This window comes from Capricornis sumatraensis, chromosome 2, assembly GCF_032405125.1.
Source record: "Capricornis sumatraensis isolate serow.1 chromosome 2, serow.2, whole genome shotgun sequence".
Lineage (NCBI taxonomy): Eukaryota > Metazoa > Chordata > Mammalia > Artiodactyla > Bovidae > Capricornis > Capricornis sumatraensis.
In genome coordinates this window covers 90,230,933-90,255,154 of record NC_091070.1, presented here as the reverse complement: position 1 = coordinate 90,255,154, position 24,222 = coordinate 90,230,933, and the positions used below count along the sequence as shown (strand labels likewise).

Here is a 24,222-nt window from a genome sequence, read left to right as displayed (position 1 = left end):
GGAGACATGAGTTTGCTATCTGGTTGGGGAGGATCGCACAGGCCGTGGAGCAGCCAACCCACGCACCACAGCTCTTGAGCCTGCGCTCTCGAGTCCAGGAGCCACAACTGCTGAGCTCGTGCGCTGCCGTTCCTGAAGCCTGTGATACGCGACAAGAGAACCCATGGCGGTGAGAAGCCCTCCCGCTGCAGCCACAACTGGAGAAAAGCTCGCAGAGCAAAGACGACCCGGCACAGCCAACAATAGGTAAATAAAAAGCTTTAAAAAAGAATTCTGAGTGTCGTCATCATGGGCTAAAATTCTGTAAAGTACTACATGCAGGAATGAACTCTACAATTTGATATGGATGTCGGAAACTAGAGGACTGTAAGGACTAGATGGCCCTGAGGACAATGTAGTAAAGTCGGAATTTTGTTTCAGAAATAAAGTTGATTTAACCTCATAAAAATTGACATAAACAATTATTGCATTTAACTCTTAGGCACCTATCTGTATGATAAGAAAGGAAGATCATGGAAAAACTGAAGCAAAACAAAAACCTATTTGCCAAGAGAAATAAAAGCTCTAGATCCAGGAATAAAACAAAAAGCTAACATTTGTCATTTGGATAGCTTTAGCTGAAAAGAAAAATCAACCATGATTTTTTTTTAATTACTACGGAACTTTATACTATTGCAAATATTAAGTGATTGCCCAATGGACTTTTGTTCTAAGGAAGTGTAAAAGTATGGGTCCAATAAATACAACCAAGCTCAAGGGAATAGAGAGTAATTATACATTTCCTAGTCTTCTTTTAATACCTAGCTTACAAATATCCTTTCCAGAAATGTAAGTACAATTACATATTGTAGCAAAGTGGACATAAAGTTATGATTTCAAACAGTTCCCAGACTTTCTACTTAATTTTCCAAAAGAAGGCAGCCTGGCAGAGGTATAAGAAACAAGGCAGATGATACCTTCCATGAAGAGTTTGACATTACAGACACTGCTGGCTAACCATCCACCAACTGTTCCTCCTGGCTTCTTCCCAGCGCACCTCAGATGGTGCTCCCTATGCTCCTCCACACGTCTGTGAGCTTTACTGAGAGCATCAGTGCAACTCCATCCTCCTTGCCAGAAGGCTGCTTAGGAATAAACCTCTGAAGTAGTTCTGGATAATGAGATAACCAGGGAAGATTTGCTGGAAGCTTCTGGGTACACCCACAAAAAGATACCCACATCAGAAGGGATGTTCTCTTGAATAACATTGCATTTGTGGTGACACCCAGCCTTGAAGAGTCATTTTAGGACCTTGAGGGCAGCTAGTGCTGTGCTAAGTCGCTCAGTAGTGTCTGACTCTTTGTGACCCTGAGGGATGTAGCCCGCCAGGCTCCTCTGTCCATGGGATTCTCCAGGCAAGAGTACTGGAGTGGGTTGCCATTTCCTTCTCCAGGGGATCTTCCAGACCCAGGGCTCGAACTCACGCCTCTTATGTTTCCTGCGTTGGCAGGTGGGTTCTTTACCATGAATGCCACCCAGAAGCCTGAGGGCAGCTAACCTGAGAAGAAAGCCAACATCGTGAAGTATAGTAGATGGAAAAATCAAGAATCTGGCTCCTTGATTATGTCATTGAGTCAATGAATCAGCCTCCAGGCTTTTTATGTGATAAAAGAAGCTTCCTAGTTATTCCAGGCAATTGTCATTTAAAAAATTACACAAATGGTAATTGAAGAAAGGGGCTTACATATAGTAAACTCTGAAGCAATATGCTCCCCCATAAAATGTGACTGGTGGTCTTCCAGTTCTCCTGGCTGTCTAGCTACACACTGGTCATTCATTAACTTTGCAACACAGACCCACAGTACACACAGTTACATTTTTAGGGCCCCATTTAATACTGTAGAGGTAATCAATGGAAACATTTATAGGACGGACTGAGATGGGTGGGAGAAATATGGAAATCATAAAAGTTCATTATTAATTGACTTTCTGCTATAAGGATTTAGTATCAAAATCTTTTAATCAAGAAATAGCAGTATAACAGCATAGTAGAGTTACACAGGCCACTGCCAAGAGAAATAAAAATCAGAATTTGTAAAAGCAGCTGCCCATGCGGATGAAGGAAGAGATGAGAAAGGAAACTAGGACTCATCTTTACAAACTTTTAAGTGCTATTTAAGGTTTAAAACTTGTAACGTACTGGGCTAACAGACCTTCTTCAGTGGAGGAAGCTACACTTACTTACATCTCAGTTAACACTAAGGGTTCACTATTGAAGACCGCCAAAGGATCACAGAATAAGTGACAGTTTTAGCTTGGAACTCAACCAACAGTACATGTATGAAAGCATTCTTATTATTCATAAAGAGAATAAAGGAAGAGTAGGAGAGGAGCAGAAATCCAAAGGGGCCTGACTATGGGTCTGAGAGTGTTGAAGGAATGTCCACTTCCCTCATTCATTGGAAGTAAATGCACCAGAAGTAAGACAAAGAACATTCCATCTTTAGCTTGATTTTTGGAATTTGAAATGGAACGAAAAGCTGTACAATACTTGCTAAGGCCAAAAGGATATGGGCAAGGAGTCGTTGGACGCTAATGACTATTTAACTTCAAATGTAATGCCTGAAGAATTGAGTTTCAGCACAGTATGTCTTCAGACAAGCTGGAGCTCAAGCACTGGAATTTCCTCAGAAGCACTGTCCTATACTAGTTAATAATATAAACTGTAATTCCACTGGGTTGTCAGGTAATTGGTTTAAACCCTCCCCAACCCCACCTCCCAGTTCTACTCCCAACACAATGCCTCTAAGAGAAATCTTACTGCTAAAAGAGCTATGTTGACGCTGCTCAAAGATTACGACTGCATAGTACCAACTATGTGTTTCTATTATCATGTTATGTAGCAGGTGATTACTTATCCATTTTTAATTTTCTTTAAAAAACAAGACTTACTCTGAAGTAAAGCAGTTTATTCTAATGGCTACCTGCACACAGTTGCACCACAACAGCGCCATCTAGTGATGCACCCGAAACAAGGCCGGTGTGTGTGTTTTTTCAGGGCTTCCCTGGTGGCTCAGATGGTTAAGCTAAGGCGTCTGCCTGCAATGAGGAAGACCTGGGTTCGATCCCTGGGTTGGGAAGATCCCCTGGAGAAGGAGATGGCAACCCACTCCAGTATTCGTGCCTGGAGAATCCCATGGACAGAGGAGCCTGGTGGGCTACAGTCCACGGGGTCGCAAAGAGTCGGACACGACCAAGTGATTTCACTTTCACGTGTTTTTTTAAACTTCTAAGTTTACTACACAGCAAATACAAAATTGTAAAGGACATTGCTATAACATAAGTATACTGACTTAAAATGTGACACCAATGACTACAAAATGGCTTTTCGGGAAGAATTTTTTTTTTTAAAGTGTATGATCTGAATTCCTTGGTCTTTGAACTGGTTAAGTACACATTCAAATAAAAGATTTTTTAAGAAAATCATTGTTATAAAAATTGTGCATCAGAAATATTTTCATGACATAAAGTATTTGATTTAATTAGCATATCTAAAGAAACTATAATCAAAGTAACATTTTCAATTAAGAGTTTAAGATTACTAAATTATAAAATTATACTTCAACAGTAACAACACTGTTTTATACTCACACACCACTATCATTTTAAGAGGTTTTGTTTTTAATCAATCTCAGCCCTTAACACAGCACTAGTTATTAAGAGATTATAGTACTTATTTTCCTTGGGCACTTCAACCAGTAGCTACATTTAAAAGATCAAAAGTATATTCATAGGAAAGAGCGAATAAACCCACTCAATCTATATATTTAAGCAACAGTTTCAGTACTCAAAGAACCTTGCTATTTATTAAATAACTTCCAAGTGACATCATCTCTGTCCCACTTGCCGTTTAAAATCCTATTCATGTCAGATAAAATACTTGGCATTTTAAAATATATGGTAACTCAATTACATTTAAGAGTGGCACTGTACTTTCAATTACACAAGACTTTAAATATTCTTCTTTCCCCAGATGCTTTCCACTAAATAATGGTATATTCTGAGAACCCACAGTATACACCAGGGAAATCTGAGGAAATAGCCTCTTGCTAATGAGAATTTAATTCTTGTTAATACATGTGGCCCATTCCTAAAAACTCAAAATAGTACTTTTCTAGTAGACATTCAAATTGAATGTTTATATTTTTGTACCAAATTGTTTCTGACATACTTCAAAATGGAGGAGTGTGGAGGAGAATAGCCATGTTTATTAGCCAAACTTTTAACTTGGGAGTCATTAAAAATTTTTCCTGGCTTATCATCAAAAAATGATTTTAACATATAAAACATGTTTAATGTTGAACTAGAGGTCCAAAGAAACAACAGAGTTGTCTTCTCAAATACGTTACACTCCTCAAATCCGTGCTTTCCAGACAGTAAATGCCCCCAGTCCATTCCCACTCTATTTCTCTCTGCAGTTCTCATTCCAACAGCCCTCAGGCTTGAGAGTGCCTCTCACTTTCAGCTGATCGTTTCCTCTAGCCACAGCTAATAATTAGATTTATCTCCTTTCTGAGTGGTCCTCAAGGGGTCCGGCTGCAGATCTACCAGTGAGCAGCATCCAGCGTTGTATGCACGGGGGCCGCCCATTCCCAGGCTCTCAGGACACTCTAGCTTTGCATTATTTTATTTTACAATTGAAAAAGGCTGTATTAAATATAACTAAAAGTGATTTATGTTTCCAATTTTTGTCAGCTTGTCAGATAACAAAAATTATAGGCAAAATGCTTTCAGATGCTATGTCCCAGTTTGGGGTTTTGCAAATAACAGTCCCTGTAACGATGTGACGTTTTGCTCAAATGCATTAGGTCTATTTCACAACAATGGTGTAACAGTTCAGCTGTAACGGTATCACAAAAGCCCAAACAGATACGTTCGCTTTTCACTGACCAAAAATTTGATTCAGCAATACAATAAGCTATATTTGGCTGGTTGGTTGTTTACTACTTAGCTTTTCTGAAAATGAATTTACTAGAGGTAAATTCAGAGAAGGCAAAGGCACCCCACTCCAGTACTCTTGCCTGGAAAATCCCATGGACGGAGGAGCCTGGTAGGCTGCTGTCCATGGGGTCGCTAAGAGTCGGACCCAACTGAACGACTTCACTTTCACTTCTCACTATCATGCATTGGAGAAGGAAATGGCAACCCACTCCAGGATTCTTGCCTGGGGAATCCCAGGAATGGGGGAGCCTGGTGGGCTGCTGTCTATGGGGTCGCACAGAGTCGGACACGACTGAAGCGACTTAGCAGCGGAGGTAAATTACTAGAGGCAGCTGACTTCTGGACTACCTACAAGAGATAATCACTAGAGACAGAAGAGAAGCTGACATACATTATGTACGCAGAGCTTATGAGAAAACACTGGGTTACAACTCAGAGGGTTATGATCAATTTAATGGGTATTTTAAAAATGACTGAAAACGTAAAATATCAGAGTATATCACACTCGGTAAGGGTATACACATTGTTTCATGAAATTCTGGCTACATATTTATATTAATTTGTCACAAAGTAGGACTTTTTTAAAAATTGTGGATCATGGTCAAAAAGTTTTAAAACTTAGATCAAAAAATGTTTTTATTCAATGTTCATGAAAACCCTGTGAAGCAGGTATACAACACCCATTTCACAGTACAAAAGCAGAGGTCCTAAGTGACTTCTCCAAAGTCACACAGCTAGGAAATGATATGAAGAAGCATATTTTTTAAACTGCAAGCGGAAATGAAGGTCAACCTCATTAGAAACTGAAGAACTGCAAATTCAAACCACGAATTATCATTTTTTCACCTGTCAAAACAGGAAACCCTTTTTTTTTTTAATGAAAAAGTTCAGCAATAGAGTTTAGGGAAATTTGATACTTTCAGAAGCAGCTGGTGGGAGTATAAATTAGTAAAGTCTTCCCAAAAACACTTTGACAGTCCATGTCAGAAGTGCATATTAAATTTTTGTGCATATCCTTTGACAGAGCAATTCCATTCTAGGAATTTACCTTAAGGAAATAATCATTAATGTATATATATATATATATGCAGAGATTTAGCTATAGGCATGTATCACCACACTGTTTATAAGTAAAGATTACGTCCAATGATGTAAGATCAAATAAATCATGGTGTGTAAAGTGTTCAGTTGCTCAGTTGTGTTGACTCTCTGTGACCCTATGGACATGGTCCATACAATGGACCATATAATGGATCCATATAATGGAATCCTATGTAGCTATTAAAAAACAAAGTTGTTGAATATTCAGTGACATAAGGTGTCCAGTATAGTAAATAAAAATAGTTTATATATAACATTGACACAGTATGATTCAATTTTAAAAAATTTATCTACATTTGAACCTTGTACAACATGGGGTTTAGGGACACCAATTCTCTGGACAGCCAAAAATTCAACTACAACTTTACAGTTGACCCTCCGTATCTGTGGAGTCAACCAACCTTTCATTGTGCAGTACTGTAGCATGTATTTAGTGAAAAAAAAATCCACGCAACTTAATCCTCACAATTCAAACCTGTGTTGTTCAAGGGTCAACTACATATGCACAGAAAAAGTATCCATAGAGGATATACTTATATTTAGCCTTGTCCTGCCTTCCCTTCTCCGGATCCATAAACTAGAGTGATCCTTCCAAAAATCTAAGCTAGTATTAAAATATTTCAGGGGAAAAAAAGGAAAAGGTTGAGAGGTCAGGACAAACCAAGTTAAGACAAAATGAGATGGCAGCTGAAATGGGTATGAAAATGGTGGTACGGGAGACTGTACCATTTTCTACTCTTTTTTGGTATCTCTACAACATTTCATAACGTAGAATTTTAAAGTAATAAAACCTAAGTCAGATGAGTCATTGCTCAAAACCCTCCAGTGGCTTCCCATCTCAGAGGAAAAGCCAAAGTCCTGACAAGGTCTAACGCCCTTCCATCGGTGTGTCCCCGCCCCGGCTGCATTACGACCCCCTGACCCCAAGCCCTAGACTCAGCGGTCTGGTGGGCAGCCCCACTTCCAAGCTGACCCTCCTGTGGAATCACATCTCAGGGCAGGAGGAAGCACACTCAGTACGGTGCCTGCTCCCTCTCCAACCTGTCAGTAGCTTACTGGTTTTTGTTCCAGCCACAGTGGGCCTCCTTGCTTCTTACACGAGGTCAAGCACCTCTTCCGTCGGGGTCTTTGCCTGAAGTAGTCTCTGCCTCAGATCTAGCAGCTTCCTTGGCCGCCTCCTGGTGCTTACTCAAGTGTCCTTTCTCAGTGAGACCCTCCTGGTCGCTCTGTGTAAACACTGTGGCCCTTCCTCTCCTCTCCCAGGACTCCCCATCCCCCTTCTTCACTGTCCCCCACAGCATTTACCACCATCTAACATGCAACGTAGTTTCTTATTTATTACCCCTCTCCCCCAGCTAAAGTGGTATCTCCTTAAGGGCAAGGAGTTTACCGTTTTTTATCAGGGCTGTGTTCCCAGCAACTCAAATACCTGGCACATATTAGGCACTCAGAAAATACTTAATAAATGAATAAATGATTATATATCAAGACATTTAGACTTGGTGGTGGGATTACAAATGACATTTTTTTATCACAACTTTTCAATATGTGAACATGTACTATGTTTATAATTAGGAAAAATGTAAGCAAATACTTTTAATGCAATGTACTTTCTTGCTGTAAAAAAGCACAGCTAGTGGAATGTTGTCTTAGTGATTACATAAACAAATACGTATGTAAACATTCACTGAGCTCTAGAGTTGTGCACTTTACTGAACAGAAGCCTTAAATTTTTTTAAAAAAAAGTGAATGACAGTTTACAGTTAAAAGTATCACATCCATGTCAATGTATGGCAAAACCAATACAGTATTGTAAAGTAAAACAAAGTAAAAATTAAAATTAAAATAAATAAATAAATAAAAAAGTATTATAGCCGAAGTGATAATGGAGTCATGTAGCAAACAGATTTGAGGACACTCTTGCCTACAGAATACTTCTTACAAATCATCCACAGATTTCCACTGATGTAAATGTTTTTCCATCAAATAGTTCTGCTCAGAATTCTCTTTATGGTGTGTAAAAATACCTAGAGTTATCCTGTACAACGATAACCTAAAACTATTTGTGCATCTTTAATTGTGAACCAGCAAGCTTGTCCTAAGAAATCCTGTAGAATATCAACTCTAAGAAAGCCAGTCGTCTAAGGCTAGGGACAGTTCCCTAACTGGTTCTCCAGCTAACACAGCATAGAAGATGATGGATTAACTAAACACTAAGTCAACTACTGGGCTTCTCTGGTGGCTCAGTGGTAAAGAATCTGCCTGCCAATGCATGAGACACGCGTTCGATCCCTGGGTCAGGAGAATCCCCTGGAGAAGGAACCAGCAACTCACCCCAGTATTCTTGCCTGGGAAATCCCATGGACAGACGAGCCTGGTGGGCTACCGACACGACTGGTGACTAAAAGTACAAATATTAGCTGAACCAATCGATAAAAGAAAAGTATCAATCCTACTAAAGCCTTTGTGTTTGGCAGACATTCTACGCTAAGTGGCTAATACCAGAATTCCAATTAAGGTTGCCTCAGCCAACTAGTCAGTGGCCACTTAGGAAGCAGTTATCTTCAATTCATCTATAAATGTCATACCTTGGTTCTGGACAAAGTGGTAAAATCTACTCCTAAATCTTTCCTACTCAAAAACAGCCTCTCATCGTGTGAAAAAGAGCTCTAGAGTCTCAATCAAATGCTCTCTTGAGACATTTGAGAAAAACAAGTTAGTCTTACTTCTCAAAAAGAGAACAGTGCCATTAACAGCAAGGGTATTACAAACAGCATGTGAGCACAGCACAGCATCGTATGACAATTTTACATCATGGTAATAAAAAGAAATTGCTTCAGAAATAAATGTGACTAGACCATGGAGGAAAATGCAAATTTTCTATGAATGTATAAGCTAAGACATAACACTTAAAAAAAAAAAAATCACAGCTTCCTATCCCCAGCATCCTAAATACATTCATTCTCTTCTACTATTTTCTACTTTGGCAGAAGCATCAAAAGTATTTAAGAATTCTGCTAACCATCATAAATTATTTAAGACTAAACCTTCCCTCCCCTCTGTATTATTAATCAGTCGGAAAGCAAATTTCTGCTTATAACAATTGCTTAGAAGAATGCCTTCACTGGATTAAGATTTTAGGTTGTGCCCTCACTCTCTCAGCAGATTAACAATAATTGGATCCCTATAATATTATTTCGTATGACACTGCTAGGGAAAAACCTGCCTGCTTGTTGTGACGCCCAAGCAAGACTACAACTCGCCTGCTGAAGCCCAGCCACGTTCTCTTTTCCACTAATACTGATCTTATGTCAGGAGTCTGCTGTATTCACTCCTGTTTCTTTTCAACACTATCTTTAACCATCCTGCTTGACCTTGTTCCTGATTTTGCAAATTACTGGAAATTCCCTGTAGTAACTGAAACATTACAGGACATAATAAACACTGAATAGCTTAAACACTAGTTATTGAATTTTAAAAAGTGATAGTGACCCTCGAAAGTTGAGATTTTAGCCTTTTGCAGTCAGAATGATGCAATAACTCAGCTGTTTCCCTTTTATAAATCAATGAGCATACAAATTAACAACAATTTCCACCATTTGTGCCAAAAGAAGAAACCCATATACTGGATGATTCCAACTAAGAAATTCAAATATGCTACTCTTAAACTCTTAAACAAAAGCTTAAACTTACAAAACAGATGTGTGGTAAAAGTTTTGGTTATTTAATACTCTCAACTTTTGTGAGGTAGTTACTACTAACCTTCTTTTGAACATGAGCAAGTTGGAGTGTATCATTTTCTCAAGATGATACCCGGCAGACCCAGCATAGGAACTCAGCCTGGCTCTAGAGCCCACATTGTATCCTATACTAACCCCTTGGATGGGAAAAGAACCCTTTCGTCAGGTAAACCCAAGTTCACGGCTGTAAGGAAACTCTTGCCTGGCCCCTGGGCTGGAATTTTGTTGACAGAAGTGGGGGAGCATAGTTACACACTGTGCTTACTATGCACGCTAACACTATCAAAGAGTGCTTAAGTGTTTTCATGGGATGTATCAATATATATAGGGACTGGTTCCACTTACCTTTTATTTGTACTTTGAAAACAAGTTGTATTATAACACTCTTTGGAATGACAGTGTGGTTTGGAAGAATCTAAAAACTTATTTTTAGTCATGCCAATTACCCTAGTTCCTGATCTTTCCTTCTGCAAGTTAACGCTCTGATCTGTATTTTGATACAAGGATTTCACCTCTTTAACAAAATACAATAATAATACCAATAGTAATAACAGTGTTAGCCTGAGGTGAAAACATTGATCTTTGAAACTAGAAGTTATTAATTCCAGTGTATCTTATATCTTCTTCAGACACCGACTAGGCTTCATTACACAGGGCAGTTCTGAAAAGGATTATTCCTGTCATAACAGGAATAATATGCATATTTTGATAAAAGAACTATACACTTATAAAAAACTTTCTACTTTCTCCTTATTGTTTTTCCTATCTTGATTTGGTTTCTTTCTGGCAAAAATATTTAAGAATTTAATTCTATCAGCATTTTACTGAACACTTCACTTCTGATAATGGACTTTTTCCAGGAAAATGTTTCCCTTCACTTTAAAAAGGTAATTCCCTAACTAGTTGTACTTGGGCGAAAGTTCTATATACTTTCTGTGAAAGTGGTCTGAACCATTACAGGATTCCTACACACACACACACACACACACACACACACACAACTCCATAAAAGTAAGTTTATAAAGTGGGTTGTATGAACTGCTTTAGGAAATATTAATTTTTTGAAAATGATGTGACAATCAGACAATCTTTTTCTTGTCAATCATCACCACTAAATATTTGTGATGTGGACATAGTTAGGACAAGCACCACAGTTCACTAGGTGAAATTATAAACAGTCAATGTAAAATGGGAGATGAATAGAAGACTTCAGTAAACTGACATATCTTTTAACTTTAGGGCTGCAAAAAAAGTTAAACCATTTGAAAAACAGGATTCGGTATCCTCTTGAAATGACTGTGGAAGGTTGAATAATAACGTCCAGGTCCTAATACCTAGAACCTCTGAATGTTACCTTGTTGGCAAAAGGGATTTTGCAGCTGTGACCAAGTGACGACTCCTGAGACGGAGACATTCTTCTGGATTACGCTAGCGTTGGCACTGGTCGCTCAGTCATGCCCTGCTCTTTGCAGCCCCATGGACTGCAGCCCTACAGGCTCCTCTGTCCATGCATTATGCTCATGGACCCTAAATGTAATCCTAAGTGTCCTTAAGAAGGTGGCAGAGGGAGGTTTAAGTGAAGAAGAAGGTTATGTGACAAAGGAAGAAGAGTCAGGGAGACAGGAAGACGCTACCCTGCTGGCTCTGGAATGAAGGCGAGACCATAAACCGTGAATGCAAGAAAGGCAGCCCTAGGAGGCGGAAGAGGCAAGGACACCGTTCTCCCGTAGAGCTTCCCGAGGGGCCGCAGCCCTGCTGACGCCCGGCTTCACCCCTGTGCGACTGCCTTCAGACTTCTGACATCTACAACTGCAGGAGAATGAATGTGTGTTATCTTCATACCAACTTTGTGGTAATTTATACCCTAATACAAATCTTCATCCAGTTAAAACCTATTAACCCTCTGCCATTTATAGAATTTATTTATTCTAAATTCAGTTAAAAGTAAGTTTCTCCTCATACATGTCAAATAATATATTTACTTAATAAGAACAGAATTACTGAAAAACTAGCATAAAAATCTTAATAGAAGCAACTCTGAATTTATTAAAGCAATTTTAGGCAAGCTGTTTGCCAAATGAATATCTTCAACTGCTTGTAACTGGATGAAAATTAAAGCTCAAGAATAACTCTTTTCATAGCAAGAGTTACAGTAATTGTTCAAGGGTAACAAAATAGTATCCCCATTTAAAACCAGCATGTGATTCAAAGTAGCACTGTTGCAAAATGAAATAGCAAAAAGGTAGCGGAAGAAAGCATCAGTAACATTTTGTTGAATTCTGATTGCATTTAAGTACCTTGTATAAATTCTCATTTCTATCTCAAAACAACTCTAAGAGAGAAAAGACATTCGGTTAAAAAAAGACTTAGAGGAGGGGGTACTTTAAATAATTGGCCAAACATCACAGCTAGTATTGGTATCTCTATGATTCGCATCCAAGACTACCTCCAAAACCCAAGAGCCTTCACCACTCCCTAAGATAATGGAGTCTGACAATGAAAACTAAACCTACGTTTCATTTTTCTTTATTCTTGAATTGCTCACTGACCAATTCAAAATCTCCTAAATTGTAAATCTTTGCTACTGTCATGCTAACAATATATTCTACTTCCTCGTTCCCTCTGAGATGAGCATTATACAACTATACAAGCTGTATCTCCACATAAATATTAGAAAATATCCTGCTTTCCTTAGGCCCTTCTATAAGAATATTTGGAATACAAAAATATTCAGCACTCAACAGACAAATATTCTAAATATCTAACACTCAGGAAATTAAATCTGTGAAAGAGCAGAAAAATCAATCAACAGAAACAGACCCAGAAATGACAGATGACAGGACTTGTGGACAAGGACGTTAAGATAGTTATTATAATGACATTCCACATATGCAGGAAGGCAGAGGAAAGCATAGCATGTTAAGGAGAGACTTGAAGATATATAAAAGCCCCAGATCAGTTTTCTGGAGATGAAAAATAAACTGGATGAAATTAACAGCAAATTAAACATTGCAGAAGGAAAGAAAACTAGCTAATTTGAAGGCACAGAAATAGAAACTACTTAAAATGAAGCACAGAGAAAAAAAGCACAAAAAATACAGCACCGATGTAATTATTATGGAACAACTTCAAGTAGCCTAACACACAAGCAGTTGAAAGCCTCAACGATGGGAAAAATGGAAAAAAAAAAAAATTTGAAGAAATTACAGTTGGAAAATTTACGTACTGGATGATACCCTAAAGCCACAAACCCAAAAAGTTTGACAAATGTGAAGCACAAAGAAACACAAAAGAACCATACCAAGGGACACCACGAAGCAAGGAAAGCTAAACAGCTTTTGCAGAACCAAGGCTGAGTTCTCAGTCAAGAGCCAACACCATCTTGCCAACCATAAGCATGACCCATTTAAAAGAAGATCTCGCAGCCCCCAGTGAAGCCATCCCAAGCAGTACCACACAGGGCAGGCATGAGCCATCCTCACCAAGCCCTGCCCAACTTGCATGTTCATGAGCTAGGTAAATGATACCATTGTTGTAGGCCACTACATTTTGAGTGGTCTTGTTATACAGGAAGAGATAATCAAAGCAACGTGCAAAGATCTTGAGGCTGAAAAGAGCTTGGCAGTTTTAGAAACTGAAAAATACAGAGGGGCTGCAACACAGTGATAAAAAATACCACCACCAACGCCAGCAACACACAACAGCTAACAGTGGCATTTGTTATTTTATGTGCATTGTTCTAAGTAATTTATATGTATTATTTTACCCTTAGAATCCTATTGGTATATACCCTTAAAATGCCAACTTTAAAATATGGGGAAACCAAGGCACAGAACAGTTGAATGAGCAGCCCAAGATCACACACTCACACAGTCTACACAAGAGCCTACATTACGAACAACGTCATACTTCCTCTCAAAGGACAGAATGGCATAAAATAAGGTGTAGAAAGACAGATCAAGCCCAGGGTATGTAGCTCTTTATAGATCATGGTTAGAAATTTACCTGTTCATGAGTAATCAAGCACTACTGAAGACCTCTCAGCACGGTAGTAAGTGATCTAATTAATATTTAAAAGATCATTCTGGCGGCATGTGAAGAACAAATTAGAAGGCCACAATGTTTGACACCAAGGTACTCCTTGAGAATAAAATTAGAAGTAACTACAATAAAAATGGTTTCATTGAAAGAATATGCTGGATGGATCAGGCCAGTAATACTAAGCCTCATGATCAAGGTCGATACACAAAAAGACTAAAGCCGAGACACTGCCATGTGCCTCTGGTGTAATGCGACAGACAAAAAGGAAGTGAATCACAGCCCCTACAACATATGCCTTGGGGAAAAATTCAAACCTGAACCCAGTCAGGCCTAGGTCTAGCTACTAGTTTACCAGCGAGAGGAGAACAGAGGGACAAGGTAAAGAACACTACGGGGACTAATACTGCTGCTGTTCAATCACTAAGTCGTATCCGACTCTTTTGAGACCCCACGGACTAGGAGGATATAGCCTGCCAGATCCTGAATGCAGAAAATTCTAGATGGCAAACAAATAAACAGCAAGAATAGGGCAGGTGCTGTAACAGGAGTAAAAGAAACTCAAGAAACATACCAACCAAATGCAACGTGTAAACCACACTCGGAGGCGGATACGAACAATCCAGTGGTTAACAAAGACTGAGGAGGCAACTGTGGAGAACTGATCACTGATCAAGTTGAGTGAGTGAAGTCGCTCAGTCGTGTCCGGCTCTTTGCGACCCCGTGGGCTGGAGCCCACCAGACTCCTCCGTCCATGGGATTCTCCAGGCAAGAATTCTGGAGTGAATTGCCATTTCCTTCTCCAGGGGATCTTCCCGACCCAGAGATCAAACCCAGGTCTCCCACATTGCAGGCAGATGCTTTAACCTCTGAGCCACATTAGTGGGGTTTTTGGTATGAGAATGGCATTGTACATATTTCTAATAGTCCTATTTCTTAATGATACATATCTTAGTACTCATATACTAAGGAAAATCATATATAGGGAAAAGTATATCACGTCTAGAATTTGCTTTAAAATGATGTGAAGAGGGACCAGCAGTATAGACGAAACAGTGTGTGCCACATGTCAATCACTGTTGAAGCTGGGTGATGGATGCACTGGGGTTAATTACACACACCTCTTTAGGTGTTTGTATGCTTAAAACTTTCCTAAATACAAAGTTTAAATTTTAAAAATGTAGGCGTCTATATAAGCTCCCCAAGTCCAACCAAAGTGAGGTTGTAAACTCAGGCAGAAATGACAGGCTAATCACTAAGAATAAAACCTCCAAGTGTTCTGCTTTTTCCTTTAGGAATATGAAACATAAAAGCAGATAACTATGTAACCTGTAATTCATGAGAGGTGATTAGGCAGTGCTCTCTAACACTCTCTGGGGGAGAGGGGGATCCTGACAACCCCAGCTGCAGGTGAAGAATGATGTACAAGGCTACTGTAGCACTAAATACCCAATCAATTACCCTTACTCATCAAGCAACCTCCTGAGTGCAAGGCTTCGACTATGACATCTTTTTCTATGAGGAGAGGGTGTACTTCTAATGCCTTATTAATAAATTGCCATTCCAGTTCATATATCAGTCCCTTTTATGTTTTCATAGGGTAAATCAGTCCGTGGAGCCCCAAATCAAACATGCTGAACAACTAGTAAGCCATTACAATCTGATAATCACAACAAAATATTGTCAATTTTTCATCACAGAACTTTCTCTAGGTTATTATAAATCCTTCATATAGTAATAGAACTGTTACTAAAACATACACATTTACAATGATAGAAAGTAAAATTTAAACATAAGAGTTACCACTTATTGAGTGGCTATTAGTACATCAGGCCCGAGATCTTTGTATACTTTCACCAGATCTTCTGTATACACTTTAACTCTGGATGGGGCACATACTACTTTCCATTCTGAGATGAGGAAAAGGACAGAAGTGATGTATTTAAGATCCCACAGCCAAGATGAGGATGGAGCCAGAATTCAAACCTAGATATGAGGCTAAGCCAAAGAGCCTCTAAGATTGTTGTAGATGAAACAGATTCTTGTGGGTTTTCCATGGTTATCAACTCCAAAATATAATCTCTGTAAGTACAATCACAGAAGACTAACCAAACTGATCACACGGACAACAGCCTTGTCTAACTCAATGCAACTATGAGCCATGCCGTGTGGGGCCACCCAAGATGGACAAGTCATGGTGGACAGTTCGATAAAACATGGTCCACTGGAGAAGGGAATGGCAAACCACGTCAGTATTCTTGCCTTGAGAACCCCATAACCCCATGAACAGCATGAAAAGGCAAAAAGAACACTGAAAGAGGAACTCCCCAGGTCGGTAGGTGCCCAATATGCTACTGGGGATCAGTGGAGAAATAACTCCAGAAAGAATGAGGAGTCAGAGCCAAAGCAAAAACAGTATCCAGTTGTGGATGTGACTGGTGATGGAAGTCAAGTCCGAAGCTGTAAAGAGCAATACTGCATAGGAACCTGGAATGTTAGATCCATGAATCAAGGCAAATTGGAAGCGGTCAAACAGGAGATGGCAAGAGTGAACATGGACATTTTAGGAATCAGTGAACTAAGATGGACTGGAATGGGCAAATTTAACTCAGATGACCATTATATCTACTACTGTGGGCAAGATCCCTTAGAAGAAATGGAGTAGCCATCATAGTCAACAAGAGTCCTAAATGCAGTACTTGGATGCAGTCTCAAAAGCAACAGAATGATCTCTGCTCATTTCCAAGGCAAACCATTCCATATCACAGTAATCCAAACATACGCCCCAACCAGTAATGCTGAAGAAGCTGAACAGTTCTATGAAGACCTACAAGACCTTCTAGAACTAACACCCCAAAATGATGTCCTTTTCATGATAGGGGACTGGAATGCAAAAGTAGGAAGTCAAGAGATACCTGGAGTAACAGGAAAATTGGCCTTGGAGCAGAAAATGAAGCAGGTCAAAAGGCTAACAGAGTTTTGCCAAGAGATCACATTAGTCATAGCAAACACCCGCTTCCAACAACACAACAGAAGACTCTACACATGGACATCACCAGATGGTCAACACCGAAATCAGACTGATTATATTCTTTGCAAGCAAAGATTGGAGAAGCTCTGTACAGTCAGCAAAAACAAGACAGGAACTGACTGGGGCTCAGATCATGAACTCCTTATTACCAAATTCAGACTTGAAGAAAGTAGGGAAAACCGCTAGATCATTCAGGTGTGACCTAAATCAAAATCCTTTACGATTATACAGTGGAAGTGATAAACACAAGGAATTAGACCCGATAGAGTGTCTGAAGAACTATGGAGGGAGGTTCATGACAGTGTATAGGAGGCAGTGATCAAGACCATACCCAAGAAAAAGAAATGCAGAAAGGCATGATGGCTGTCTGAGGAGGCCGTACACATAGCTGAGAAAAGAAGAGAAGCTAAAGGCAAAGAAGAAAAGGAAAGATATACTCATTTGAATGCGAGTTCCAAAGATAGCAAAGAGATTTTAGAAAGTGTTCCTCAGTGATCAGTGCACAGAAACACAGGAAAACAACCGAATGGGAAAGACTAGAGATCTCTTCAAGAAAATCAGAGATACCAAGGGAACATTTCATGCAAAGATGGGCTCACTAAAGGACAGAATCGGTGTGGACCTAACAGAAGCAAGATAATAAGAGGTGGCAAGAATACACAGAAGACCTTACAAAAAAGATCTTCATGACCCAGATAACCACGATGGTGTGATCACTCATCTAGAGCCAGACATCCTGGAATGTGAAGTCAAGTGGGCCTTAGGAAGCATCACTATGAACAAAGCTAGTGGAGGTGATGGAATTCCAGTTGAGCTATTTCAAATCCTAAAAGATGCTGCTGTGAGAGTGCTATACTCAATATACCAGAAAATTTGGAAAACTCAGCAGTGGCCACAGGACTGAAAATGTCACTTTTTATTCCAATCCCAAAGAAAGGCAATGCCAAAGAATGCTCCAACTTCCGCACAATTGCACTCATCTCACACGCTAGCAAAGTAATGCTCAAAATTCTCCAAGTGAGGCTTCAACAGTATGTGAACTATGAACTTCCAGATGTTCAAGCTGGTTTTAGAAAAGGCAGAGGAATCAGAGATCAAATTGCCAACACCCGCTGGATGATCCAAAAAGCAAGAGTTCCAGAAAAACATCTACTTCTGCTTTATTGACTATGCCAAAGCTTGATTGTGTGGATCACAACAAACTGTGGAAAATTCTGAAAGAGATGGGAATACCAGACCACCTGACCTGCCTCCTGAGAAATCTGTATGCAGGTCAAGAAGCAACAGTTAGAACTGGACATGGAACAACAGACTGGTTCCAAATCGGGAAAGGAATATGTCAAGGCTGTGTATTGTCACCCTGCTTATTTAACTTATATGCAGAGTACATCATGTGAAATACCAGGCTGGATGAAGCACAAGCGGGAATCAAGATTGCTGGGAGAAGTATCAATCACCTCAGATATGCAGATTACACCAACCTTATGGTAGAAAGTGAAGAACTAAAGACCCTCTTGATGAAAGTGAAAAAGGAGAGTGAAAAAGTTGGCTTAAAACTCAACATTCAGAAAACTAAGATCATGGTATCCAGTCCCATCACTTCATGGCAAATAGATGGGGAAAGAGTGGAAACAGTGTCAGACTTTATTTTTGGGGGCTCCAAAATCACTGCAGATGGTGACTGCAGCCATGAAATTAAAAGACGCTTGCTCCTTGGAAGAAAAGTTATGACCAAACTAGACAGCATATTGAAAAGCAGAGACATTACTTTGCCAACAAAGGTCCGTCTAGTCAAATCTATGGTTTTTCCAGTAGTCATGTATGGATGTGAGAGTTGGACTCTCAAGAAAGCTGATTGCCAAAGAACTGATGCCTTTGAACCATGGTGTTGGAGAAGACTCTTGAGAGTCTCTTGCACTGCAAGGAGATCCAACCAGTGCATCCTAAAGGAAATCAGTCCTGAATATTCATTGGAAAGACTGATGCTGAAGTTCTAATACTTTGACCACCTGATGCGAAGAACTGACTCATTGGAAAAGACCCTGATGCTGGGAAAGATTAAAGGCGGGAGGAGAAGGGGACGACAAAGGGTAAGATGGTTGGATGGCATCCAGGAGTTGGTGATGGACAGGGAAGCTTGGTGTGCTGCAGTCCATGGGGTTGCAAGGAGTCGGACACAAATGAACATCTGAATGAACTGAGCACATATTTAATAATTCGAGTACCGAGTGAATGCCAGGCATTCTGTTAAGAGCTATGGGGAATATACAAAGAGGAACTACATATACATCCTATTCTCAGAGAGGTTTCAACTAGAAAAAAATTTTTGTTTCTAATAATAAGACAATTATGTAAGAGTGGATAGTGATAAATACTATATAAAAAGTGCTAAGAGGATTCAGAAAAGAGATTTCAAAATATGACAAATGTATACAGACTCGCTAAACAGACAAGTTTTAGGTTGGCTTATACTATGGGATGGTGTACTGAGTGGTTTATATGTCTTTCTAGAGAAAAGAACACAAGCCAACCAATAGCAGGCTAGCTTTACCACCACCTAGCAGGCCTCGGCTGCTTCACTTAAAAATAACACAGGGACTGACTGACAAGGTTACTTCTGCATCTGAAAACAAAGGGAAACAAAACATAAATTTAAAAAAAGGCAAAAAATTCTAAGGCTCTTTACCCGATGTACATGAGCACTCTACTTGGAAGAAGTTAATATAATACTTTAACTTACATTCAAGTGAAACCCAACATTCTAAGTTACTAAAAGATGAAAAATGGGCCCTCATTTCTAGTGCATAAATGTGACACTTTTCTGTGAACTGAAATTTCACTCTACTGCTTAAAATCCTTCAGGGACCCATAATCTCTGCAGCCTCATCCATGGAGGGGACATATGAAGCCCCTTAGCATAACTTGGCTTGTAGCCCCTAACTGTAACTGGCGACGGAAGGGGACTATTTGCACCTTTACACTGAGTCTCTGGGACAGCTAAAGGGTGTGGCGGAAACTTCTTGAACACAGTTTACATTAAAATATAATCTCATGAGGGCTGGAATTTTTGTCTATTATGTTCATTGCAATATTGGCAGCACTTGGAAGGATGCTGGCGCATGGCAGATGCTCAAGAAACATTTCTTAGATGAATTAATAGACAAGGCAGCCCCTGCCTTCCTGACACTTATGGTCTAAACCAATGCTATCGTAAGAATTTAGAAACATATTTTTAGGTAATGAGTACTTTTTTGTGTGTGTGTGTGTTTTTTTTTACTTAACTTTTCCAATATTAAACTCTGAGTAATTTAGTAATATCTGGCTTTAAAGCTTCTCATAATTCGTGAGCATATCTAATAAAAAAGACCCAATCAGATATTTAAATATTCTTCTGTAGACCTAATAAAGATGACCAATAAGATGGCTTAACTATATGGAAGAATTGTCATTAAGAGTTTTATTTATGTATATCTTTTAGAGTTAGTTATAGTAGAATAGGTGATTATTCCTGTCATATATAATATTTAAACACCAGCCTCTTTACTGAGAATTAGTATCTTCATGGTTCCATCAAGGGCTCCTCAAATCAAGATATTTCAAGAGAGTCAATGAAATCAGAACATTAAACAAATTAAGTTCTTTAGATATAAAATACAAGAGGAAGAGGGATTCAACGGATATTTTATTAGGACAGAATAAAGCACACAAACTTATCTTTGACTTTCAGTAGTGGTGGCAGTGGCTTATGGTGGTGGTTGCTAAGTCATGTCCAGCTCTTTGGACCCCTTGGGCTGTAGGCTGCCAGGCTCATTTGTCCGTGGGATTTTCCAGGCAAGAATACTGAAGTGGGTTGTCCATTTCCTTCTCCAGGGGACCTTCCTGACCCAGAGCTTGAATCCAGGTTTCCTGCATTGCAGGCAGATTCTTTACTGGCTGAGCCACCAGTGAAGCCTTTTGGTAGTACCAAAGGTTAAAAATTTTTCTCATGCTCTTTATTTATAAGCCAACAACAACAAAAAATCCCCAAATTGAGTTTACTTCCAGAAAGTTAACTGTATAAAACTACAGTAATAATAAGCTGTGGTTTAAGTAGTTCCTACGCGCCTGCATGTGTTAACAACTTGCTTGTATTTGACCCTTAACATCCACACTTTTATTCCTATGTTACAGATGAGGAAACTGAGAAACTTAAGCAACTGGCCCAAGATCACAGAGCTAAGAGGATCAATAATTTAAATGCAGCCACTGGCTGGTTCAAGAGACCCTGCTTGATTTCTAAACTGCTCAGCCTGGATTGTGCCATGCTACTCTGTATCATAGCTCAAGCTTCTGCAGCCTAAATCCATCTCTCAAGGTCAAAAAAAAAAACTTGAAAAATGGTGTAAGTCCCATCAATTTAGAGCTTGATGATGAAATTACATTTTACAGAACAAAAGATGAAGTAAAATTTCATTTCAAAGTCTCTGTTTCGTAACTGATTCTTACTACTACACAAAAAGAAAAATGCTGTTCAATATGCTACTTAAATTTGCTGCCCAATTGTCTGCTTCTGAAGACATATTCCCTTCCCATAAAAAATAAACTGCTATCCAAGTTGTGATGATAGTAAAATTACAATTAGTCAAGGAGTGCAGGTACTTTGAGCAACTAGGAAGAAAACAAAGCCCACCTATTTAAAAGGACGAAAGGAATATTTACATTTATCAAGAGTAAGAAAAATAAGGTAAGTGGGTGTTGCAAAGCTGCTTCTGAAATGGTAATGTTATAGACTGAGTTCTCAGTAGGACTCAGAGTAACCTTCAAGTGGTCATGACAGCGAGTTAACCTCTGTGACCTTCCTGGTATGACAGAAGAAAAGATTATTCACTCAAGGACCCTTCTACACTCTAGCTCACCATGAAGGCATTGGGCTGCGTATTGCGTGTTGTGTATGGCACGCATACACAGCACAAGTGGGGGCTGAGAAGATAAATATTACATGGAGTCCCAGAACTCAGGAGCACTCCAGGACTTTTCACAGGACTAGGATGCTTCCCAGAGAAAAGACTTCAAATATTAATAAACTGGTGGCATTCTGGCAATTTAATACTTACTAGGTTGGTTTCCTAAGATAAGAATGTTCTCTACATAAGGAAAAGGGCCATTTAGGATGGGGAAAGGCAGCATATGAAAACCCTCTGAACAGAACACTATTAAAATTGGACACACCTCTTTTGTGCTTCTGTTTTAACTGCATGGAGGCCAGGAGAGCCCTTCTAACACATGGCTCTCTGCTCCTCAGGAACAGCAGCACCCTGGATTTAGACTGTTTAAACAGGAACACCAAAACCTGTGGCTATACCCCGATACGGGCCCTCCCACCTCCTCACTCTTCACGGTCGGTCATCTCTCCCATTGCTCACCTCTCTTTCCAAGGCTCTGAGCAACCTTCAGCCTCTACAGATGGCCTTTCGTCATTTTCTAGAATGCACGCCCATAAAGGCAGGCTCTTTGTTCACAGATGTATCTCTTACTCTTACAACTGTGCCTGATTCATTGAAGCTACTTAGAATAAGTGTTTGTTTATTCATGAACCAGGGAATGAATTGATGAGATGGAGTCCCCCAGCTAAGGAGCTCCCTTCCAGTCTCCTGCCCTTTAACCTACAGACTTAACCCAATCCTAACCTGCCACATGTCCGTCCCTCCAGCCTACGAGGAAGGCAGGCCTCCTGTTTAGGGCTGACTCCTCCTCCTGTGCCTCAGATGGCATCCTCTGCCATGACTCTCCTCAGTCATTGTCCCTCCGTACTCTAATTTTCAAATACCCTTAGCTATGGACTCCTTTCTCAGGCTCTAAAAAGAATGTTTAGTCCCATTTTGAAAACAAAACCACAACAATTTCCTGAACCCTACAGCTTGCTGAAGCTCTACTCTATTTCAGAGAAGCTTAGTCTTAAAGGAGAAGCCTACCCTCCTAGCCTCTGCTTCCTTACCCTTCATTAGCCTCACCACCCCCTGGCAATCCATCCCAGGCTGCTCAAACTTCTCAAGGGAAGGTCCTTTTTAAAGGACCACCACTTAGCCAATCTGATAGGTACTGTTTGCCTCACTTGAAGTTTCCACTACATTCGATCCTGGCCACTCATTTCTGGAAACTCCCTTTCTTGTTTTTGACACTGTTCCCTCACTGTTGTAGCCGGATTGCTCTCTCAGCTGCTTTGCTGCCCCTTAAATGACTGTTCCCCCAGAGAGGCCTAATCTGCTCTTTTCTATAAATACCCTGAATGAGCTCATCCACATTCAAAGTTTCAACCAATGCTTATATATCCTAATGATTCCCAAAAGCCTAGTTCTCTTTTCCTGAATACCAGACCTGGATATTTGACTACAAAACATTCCTACGTAGATGGCAATAAATACAACAGTTTTTATGCAGTTCATCATCTCGCCTCACTGCAAACTTGCTTTTCTCCTGGTTCTCTACCTCAACTAACGGCTGACCAAGCCAATCTTCCTACCCCTCTATATCCACAGAGTTCACTGTCAACTCCTACAGATAGCACTACTTAAATCTCTTTTGAATCCTGCCCATGTCCTACTCTACCTTAATTCAAGCCATTATTCTTGACCAAGCTGCTGCAATTAACTTACGACACAATGAAATCTGAGGGTCTCCAAGACCCGCACCCATTTCTCTCTCACGCATATCTCCCCAAGTCTAAAACTTCCTCCATACTGAGACCTGATTCGTTCATGTAAAACACAAGCGTGGTATTAACTCTACAAACTTAACGTTGTTCTTCTGCTAACCATTATGTAAAGCAGTGACTTCTAAAGGGGGGGGGGGTGTGACAGGAATTAATTATTTGCTCCTCTTTCATTTGTTTTTGTGCTTTATATGTCTATGTTGAGTTCCAGAAAAACATCTACTTCTGCTTCATGGACTACGCTAAAGCCTTTGACTGTGTGGATCACAACAAACTGTGGAAAATTCTTAGAGACAGGAATACCGGACCACTTAATCTGTCTTCCCGGAGAAGGCAATGGCACCCCACTCAAGTACTCTTGCTTGGAAAACCCCACAGACGGAGGAGCCTGGTGGGGCTGCCGTCTCTGGGGTCGCACAGAGTCGGACACGACTGAAGTGACTTAGCAATCTGTCTTCCAAGAAACCTGTATGTGGGTCAAAAAAACAAGTTAGAACTGGAGGACGTGGAACGACTGACTGGTTCCAAATTGGGAAAGGAGAGCATCAAGGCTCTATATTGTTACCCCGCTTAATTTATATATAGAGTACATCATGCCAAGTGCCAGGCTGGATGAATCACAAACTGGAATCAAGATTGCCAGG

At 39.9% G+C, this 24,222-nt stretch overlaps 1 protein-coding gene across 1 annotated transcript in view; it reads right to left on the bottom strand.

The window, feature by feature from the left end:
- The window catches only part of HOMER1 (homer scaffold protein 1), a 129,606-nt gene that overhangs the window by 87,799 nt on the left and 17,585 nt on the right, over window positions 1-24,222 (bottom strand). The gene's annotated exons all lie outside the window — the stretch shown is intronic.